The 9,115-nt window shown below is 32.7% G+C and overlaps 1 long non-coding RNA gene across 1 annotated transcript; it reads left to right on the plus strand.

Annotated features, from left to right (window-relative positions):
* The first annotated feature begins 5,154 nt into the window (after nt 1–5,154).
* On the plus strand, nt 5,155–7,346 carry LOC119630490 (uncharacterized). The gene is made up of 4 exons (XR_005246236.2): nt 5,155–5,434; nt 5,694–5,804; nt 7,059–7,167; nt 7,259–7,346. It is a non-coding gene; the product is annotated as an uncharacterized LOC119630490 (long non-coding RNA).
* Nucleotides 7,347–9,115: the final 1,769 nt, after the last annotated feature.

Consider the following 9,115-nt stretch of genomic DNA (forward strand, 5'->3'; position numbering starts at 1 on the left):
AAAGATTTGTTTGTTTGTTTGTTTTTTTTGGATAGGCTTCCAAACTACTGAACCGATTTGAAAAATTCTTTCACTGCTTAGAAGCTCCAGTATTTCCGAGTGACATAGGCATTATTTTTTTTTTTTAAAAGTTAGGGATCTTTACTAAAACTCCAATAATGTAACCCAAGGTGTAAGAAAATCATCTAAAATATTCTTTACATCGCGTGCACTGCGAAAACTATTGATGAAAGAATAAAGTAATCTATACTTCTATACTAATATTATAAAGAGGAAAGATTTGTTTGTTTGTTTGTTTTGAATCGGCTTTGAAACTACTGAACCGATTTGAAAAATTCTTTCACTGTTAAGGAGCTACAGTATTTCCGAGTGACATAGGCATTATTATTTTTTGAAAAAAGTTAGGGATCTTTTCTAAAACTTCAATAATGTAACCCAAGGTGTAAGAAAATCACCTAAAATATTCTTTACATCGCGTGCCCTGCGAAAACTATTGATGAAAGAATAAAGTAATCTATACTTCTATACTAATATTATAAAGAGGAAATATTTGTTTGTTTGTTTGTTTTGAATCGGCTTTGAAACTACTGAACCGATTTGAAAAATTCTTTCACTGTTAAGGAGCTACAGTATTTCCGAGTGACATAGGCATTATTATTTTTTGAAAAAAGTTACGGATCTTTTCTAAAACTTCAATAATGTAACCCAAGGTGTAAAAAAATCACCTAAAATATTCTTTACATCGCGTGCCCTGCGAAAACTATTGATGAAAGAATAAAGTAATCTATACTTCTATACTAATATTATAAAGAGGAAAGATTTGTTTGTTTGTTTGTTTTGAATCGACTTTGAAACTACTGAACCGATTTGAAAAATTATTTCACTGTTAAGGAGCTACAGTATTTCCGAGTGGCATAGGCATTATTATTTTTTGAAAAAAGTTAGGGATCTTTTCTAAAACTTCAATAATGTAACCCAAGGTGTAAAAAAATCACCTAAAATATTCTTTACATCGCGTGCCTTGCGAAAACTATTTACGAAAGAATAAAGTAATCTTCTATACTAATATTATAAAAAGGAAAGATTTGTTTGTTTGTTTGTTTTGAATAGGCTTCCAAACTACTGAACCGATTTGAAAAATTCTTTCACTGTTTAGGAGCTCCAGTATTTCCGAGTGACATAGCCTATGTTATTTTTTAAAAAAAGTTAGGGATCTTTACTAAAACTCCAATAATGTAACCCAAGGTGTAAGAAAATCACCTAAAATATTCTTTACATCACGTGCCCTGCGAAAACTATTGATGAAAGAATAAAGTAATCTATACTTCTATACTAATATTATAAAGAGGAAAGATTTGTTTGTTTGTTTGTTTTGAATCGACTTTGAAACTAGTCAAGTTGCGGGCCACGCGGAGTACGTTTTAAAAAATAGAAATTATATTTTATGAACGTTTATTCCGTACCAAATTTGACTTAAGACTAACTTATTACTAATCTTAATCTAACGGGAAGGGCATCGGACCACCGGTCCAGCGGATGCCGTCGTCTGCGAATTCCACAATTCAGCAGTTGAGTTCGCCGAAGATCTGCCTTTGCAGACATGCGTCAGCAGAGGCGCCCGACTTAACTCCTCCCTCCTTAAGAACGGAGTTCTCTGTTTCAGGAGAACTACGTACTGAAATTTTACAGAATTTCAGACGGTACTTATATACTAAGGCACATAACATGAAAGTTATTAAAATTACATAGATGCAAAGAGTCCAAACGCTAACACTTTTCACATGGATAATTGCCTTTTCACTGTTTTCACAACCACTAACACTTTTCTTCAGGGCGAATGAGAGCATCTTCAGGTCTGTAAGATCGACATCTTCCAGGTGCACTGGTTCTGCAGTTTTTATTTTACTCTTTGAATCAAGTAGGGGTAAATTGAGCATCGGTGATTTTGTATATTCTGTATTTTCCACATTGGTTTGGCGTATTTTCAGAGTTATATTTCGGACCTTAATTTCACAGGGGTCATCAAGGGTGAGTATATAGGTGCCTTTGATTTTCTGTCGGGATATTTCTTCAGGACAGGTTTTGGTGAGTAATGTCTCATCTCTAGCGTATAAAATCCATTGGTTTTGTTGTAGGATCTGAATTTTGATGTCTTCTATAATTACTGGAATTTGAATGCATGATTTCACGTTTTCTACGTACATCATTAGATCAGTTATGCAGGGGTCTTGTATGAATTGCAGCATCTCATCGTTGATGCAGATGAAGCTGGCCTCGTCGATTTCCTGGCATGGCTGGGCAAGCAGTCTGATCTTCAACCCTTTCGCTAAGAGGTAGGGATATTTTGGAAGGATAATTACTATGGGATTTTGAGATACGGGCAATGGTATTAGTTTATAATAGATATAGGTTTCCTTTTCGATCAAAGGTATTTCCAAAACGTAGGTAATTTGGCTCTTCTTAAAATAAGCCTTAAGTGTTATCGTTTGCTCTATCTTAACTAAATTTTCTAAACTAGGGGTATAAACTAATTTATCTTTCTTATGAATATTTTCCAGTAAACTTAATAATTTGTTTGAATTAATAATGGATTGGTGTAATATTCCTAATCTACTAAGTGCAAAACTAGTTTCTATTTCACTTAGTTTAGCATGAATCGTCTGCAGGTTATGGTATATTTTATTGTATGCGGATATGATTTGAACTTCAAAGTGTTCAATTCGTAAATTTTCAGTATAATTTTGCCACAATGTTGCAATTTCGTTATTCAATCGAATGAGGTTTCTATTTAAGGTAATGGTTGAATTAGATACAATTTGCACCATTTCAGAGATTAACGTTAATTTTTTTTTATCATTAGCGTCTTGATCTGATTTTATTTCATTAATTAATTTATCATATTTTATGGCATCATCGTGATCCAGATTTCCTGTAATGATTTTAATTAATGATCCAATTGGGTTAATCAGTCCGCGTTTGATTTTAAAGGTAGGAGTGATTTGTTCGAATTTGCTCACTGTTAGATTTTGCATATAGTCTACTTGTTCTCTTACATCTATAAAATTATAAGTAAAATTCTTAATAAACTTAATACTAACTAAGCTATTTAATTCCCTGAAACATTGAATATTAAGATCTAAGTCTTGTCTTTCGCTAATAAGAGCTGCGGCTTTCCCACACAATCGGGATGTCACAACATGAAATATATATAAGTCCTGTTCTCTACTATCATCTACACGACACAATCGAATTACATATTCGCATTTTCTAATAAATAAATTTAATAACTTTTCGTCACCATCGAATTTGGGGATGACGTTAGCAATTTCACGTGGTATCTGAGATATGTTGTACATGTTAATTTATTGTATTACTTAATTTGTTTAAATAAAATTGAAATAATTTTAATAAGTATGTCGTATAAAATTTTGTAATTCTTATAACTAAAAGTAAATTTCAATATTCTTTAATTTTATGTATTATATGTACTTTTATTAATTTTACACTTAATTTCTACCTAAAAGAAAACTGAAAACACCTTTCGAATTTTGGAAATAGCGCTCTGTCTTCTAGAAAAACGTATAACTATTATACTAAGGAATGGAATGGAATGAAAATAGCGATTAGGGTCTACTCACAGACTGTCCATATCCTCGGGGTGAATCTCAAGCAGATGGTGGTGACTTCCGGAGCTGTTGTGGTTGTGATGTCTTGACGAATTTATTTTGTTCGAATTTCCGTTAAACGCGTAAAAACGTACGTCGCGATTACTTCCAGATTGAGTTCGCGATCGCGGAAATCCTACCGGCTGCGCCAGTCAAGTTGCGGGCCACGCGGAGTACGTTTTAAAAAATAGAAATTATATTTTATGAACGTTTATTCCGTACCAAATCTGACTTAAGACTAACTTATTACTAATCTTAATCTAACGGGAAGGGCATCGGACCACCGGTCCAGCGGATGCCGTCGTCTGCGAATTCCACAATTCAGCAGTTGAGTTCGCCGAAGATCTGCCTTTGCAGACATGCGTCAGCAGAGGCGCCCGATTTAACTAACTACTGAACCGATTTGAAAAATTCTTTCACTGTTAAGGAGCTACAGTATTTCCGAGTGACATAGGCATTATTATTTTTTGAAAAAAGTTAGGGATCTTTTCTAAAACTTCAATAATGTAACCCAAGGTGTAAAAAAATCACCTAAAATATTCTTTACATCGCGTGCCCTGCGAAAACTATTGATGAAAGAATAAAGTAATCTATACTTCTATACTAATATTATAAAGAGGAAAGATTTGTTTGTTTGTTTGTTTTGAATCGACTTTGAAACTACTGAACCGATTTGAAAAATTCTTTCACTGTTAAGGAGCTACAGTATTTCCGAGTGACATAGCCTATGTTATTTTTTGAAAAAAGTTAGGGATCCTTACTAAAACTCCAAGAATGTAACCCAAGGTGTAAGAAAATCACCTAAAATATTCTGGTTACGCGCGGATTTAGTAATGGGATGCTAATGAATTATTGGGATGGCGCCACCTTTGGAGTTTGTCAGTTACTAATTACCGCGAGCGTAATTTAATCCAAAGCGTGGTGTTAGCTCCCGATCGATAACGCTTCACCGCTAGCTGCCTAGATGGCGGCACATGTACCGTAGTGCATGTAGTGCTTGTGCTTACGAAAAGCTACGTGAGCTTCGCCCCCCTCCCGCCGCCCGCGTGCATCCATCGACGAAGCCCGCACCACAGTCACTGGCAGGGGGGTGCAACTCCCATACAAAGGAAAATAACATACAACTAGCGTCATCTTACTCCTGTGGCGACGTCATTTTTGTAACGTTTAGGCATTAATGATTTAATAAACTCACTAGATGGCAGATATGAGTTCTGACTCAATAAAAAATGCTATCGTTGGTAGAAGTTGGAATTATTTCAGAAACAAAAAAAATATATGTTAGAAACATAAACCGTACTTATCAATATTTTTTATTTTTAACAAAAATCCAACATGTCTTATGTTACATTAAATGATATTTCTGTTAGGAAAATAAACAGTATCATGGAAATAAACTGCTACTAAAACCAAATTTTAGAAATATTTTACTTTGGATTGGCAGCTTTGTAGTAGTTTGTAGTTTTCAAAATGGCGTACCTGACGCTTTAGTTTTTTAAATCGTTTTTGGTTTGGTCTCTGTTTGTGAGCTATTTTACGATTTAGTATCAATTTGGAGCAACTTTTAGTTTGTGAGAATATTAGACGATTAGGCATTAAGAAACTGTTTGGAATTCTCTTTAGACATAACTTGGCTCCAATACTTTTTCTTCGATAAAGTTTCGTATGCCTGTGTATATTGTTTTCATTACTTACAGAAAGTTTATTATTAATAGTCAGCATGCCTCGAAGATCAAGAATGAAATTTTATTTCGGATGCCTTGGTAACGGTGAGTTTGCACTATTTTCCCGCTATATCATTTGCTAACAGAAATATTATTAATTATATATTTGAATGAAGTTTGATAATAGAACAAATTGAGAGATTTAATAAATGGAAATCTGTACTAAGTGCAGAATCTCAGGAAAACAGTGAAAAATATATGTATAACAACATTCGCCTTTGCAACAGACATTTTGAAAAGTGCTTCATACTACCATCAAATAGACTTAAAACAATATTAATTTATTTGTTTGTAAATATTTCAGACCAAAATTATGCAGCTCACATCGAAATTGATCAGCCACAGTTGTTGAGTGGAATTGTGCTGACTTCAAGTATGAATAATATGACAAAAATTGAAAGTGTATCATACAGAAGTAGGTGCCAATATCTGTCTTTTTTAATAAACTACTCTAATACTGAACATAAAACTATTCATGACTAAAACCCATATTTGAATAGTTTGTCAAGTATATTTGATTATGAATTATACACTTTTCTTTTCAGAATTTTAGAGGAGCTCAAACTATAATTTGACAAATTATATGATTCATTTAATGGTCATTCTTATCAAAATTCTTCAAAACAATACAAAAACTGCTTAAAAAGAAATTCTCCTCATTTTAATTTATGGCATGATTTACTGCCTATATTAGAGTCTATTAAATTCAAATCAGTTGTTATAAAAAATAATGTAGTAAATATTAAACACAAATCAATTCTTTCAATCCAAAATTGGATCCATAACATCAAAGTATTTAAAGAATTGTGGCATTTTTTAAATCAATACCACAATATCTGCAATTTACTAACTAGAAATTTGAATCAAGATCCATTGGAGAATTTCTTTAGTAGTAATAGAAGTAACGGTTTTAGAAATATTAATCCTAATTGTAGTCAATTTATTAGTGCTTTTAAAACATTGCTCATTAATAATTTTGGTTCACCTCATTCTCTAGGAGCGAATTGTGAGAAAGACAACACTAATCCAATGAAAATCTTTACAAAGTTTTTCAATCAGAAGTCTAATGATATTCTCAAAATAGATTATTCTATTGATACTGAGCAATTGATATTAGTGGTGGGTCAATTAAAAAGTAGCGATTGTTTGATTTATGCTGAATTAAAGAAATATGTATCAGGATATATTATAAAAAAATGTTAACCAAAGATTTTTACTGGATGTACTGCCTGCATGCATGATTTAGCTGAAAACAATTTAGACATTAATTCTTTTATGAGATTATATTATAATTATAACAAAAAATATAGAAAATAAATGATTTTGTTAAATTAACTTGGTTAGTATAATTATAAATCATTTTGATTTCTTGGTGGTTAAATAGAATATTTTTACTATACAAGAATACTGCAACTTCTGACTGGAATATAAATGGTTGAGGTAGGGCATATTGTTAAGTTATACCGATGTGTATCACCATCTTGCTTATTTCTGTCGGGAAGCAGTCATGGTTTCCTATTTAAATAAAATACAGCACAATTGATCTCACATCCAAAGTTAGATGATGGCATTCACGTTTTGTTTTCTGGTGTTTGATAACCTAGTTACACCAAGTGGCCTGTGACCACGTTCATCCTTCTACCATATATATATATAATTTTTTTTGTAGACAAATGTTCGATAATGACAAAATTTTATGGAAAAATTATAAGGAGCACATAAAATGTCTGAAACATGAAAATTAAGATTGATGCACTATATTTGAAGCAGAAGGTTATGTAAGTATGATTAGATTAACACTCAATTTTTCATGGTCGTATTTTTTCAATATTTGTTACATACTTAAGATACTTTGTTTCTCCTTTTCAGAAGAAGAACTGATTCAGCAAGGAATGTGAACTCACAAGGGATCTTAATTTTTTTTTAAATATGTTTATAATTTATAAATTAATAATTGAAATAGTTAATATGAACTAAATTGATACCAATTTTGTTTTAAAATAGGTTGTTTAGTTCTTATAGTTATAGTATATTACATTTGAATAGTTGTTGTAATTAATAAGTTAGTAATATATGAAAACACTGATATAAATTTTTGTAAATAACCTTTTGTAAATTCTACGAGAAGATGATTTTGATTAATGGTAATTCAAAAGCATTATTGTGGAATATATTAGCTAAGTCGTGTTTTCTGTATGAGCAGATATAAACGAAATGCCCAAACATGATTACGTTTCTTACATTTTCATTGTGTGAAATCAATATGCTTGTGACTGAGTATATTAAAAATTTATTAAAACTTAAGTGATAGACAGCGACCCCTATGGCACCGCTAAAGTTTATAAGCACTGGTGACCACTTATCACGAGCCGGGTTGCGTACTCGTCTGCCGTTGAGGGCAATAAAAATTTTCGAAACCCTTTCTTAGATGTAATATTAATGTACATTTAATTTGGATTAAAAGATAAATTTACATTTTATGTTTGCATGTGTATGTTTATAATTCATTTGCATGTAACAAACATCAGTTTCTTTTGTAACAAAATTCAAACTAATGGTTTGCAATGAATGTAATTATCTTTAAGATGATTTTCTTTCAATCTGCTGTTTGTTTCATCTAGTATTACCAAAGCTAAAGCGTCAGAAACGTCAGAATAGAAATAAATTAGAAGGGAAATAAAACTATAACTATTGTAATCATGTCTAGGATTTCTATAAGCGTCATTAAGTACAAACTATCAATATTTAAGAGTACTTTAAATCATCATTACAATTTTTCCACATATTTTTTTTCAAATTATGTATTCCGGACGGCCACCGCTCAGGTTTCGGCCACCACGTGTGATTTTTAGACTTCTTACTCGTTGAAACGTGGTGGCTCGAGTATTGCCGCAGTGGCTGTCGCGGAACGTTACCTTACGTTAGGGTGAAGCTGAAATAGCCTCTCAAGGCTATCAGCATAGGTAGGAAAAAAAAAAAAAAAAAAACTGCAAATTCAGTTCGAGACAGCGAGCCGACGAGTCAAGACCTCTCCGGAAGAAGAGGAGAGCGCCAACCGAACAAGAAAAGACTCGCTCCTACGCCCTGCGCCGGTCAAGCCACGAGGACCGTGTGAACGCCATACTTGAAGCCTTCGTTATTTTCCTCGAACCAATCCCAGCACCCGTTCCGCGACAGCCACTGCGGCAATACTCGAGCCACCACGTTTCAACGAGTAAGAAGTCTAAAAATCACACGTGGTGGCCGAAACCTGAGCGGTGGCCGTCCGGAATACATAATTTGAAAAAAAATATGTGGAAAAATTGTAATGATGATTTAAAGTACTCTTAAATATTGATAGTTTGTACTTAATGACGCTTATAGAAATCCTAGACATGATTACAATAGTTATAGTTTTATTTCCCTTCTAATTTATTTCTATTCTGACGTTTCTGACGCTTTAGCTTTGGTAATACTAGATGAAACAAACAGCAGATTGAAAGAAAATCATCTTAAAGATAATTACATTCATTGCAAACCATTAGTTTGAATTTTGTTACAAAAGAAACTGATGTTTGTTACATGCAAATGAATTATAAACATACACATGCAAACATAAAATGTAAATTTATCTTTTAATCCAAATTAAATGTACATTAATATTACATCTAAGAAAGGGTTTCGAAAATTTTTATTGCCCTCAACGGCAGACGAGTACGCAACCCGGCTCGTGATAAGTGGTCACCA

Source organism: Bombyx mori, chromosome W (genome assembly GCF_030269925.1).
Source record: "Bombyx mori chromosome W, ASM3026992v2".
NCBI lineage: Eukaryota > Metazoa > Arthropoda > Insecta > Lepidoptera > Bombycidae > Bombyx > Bombyx mori.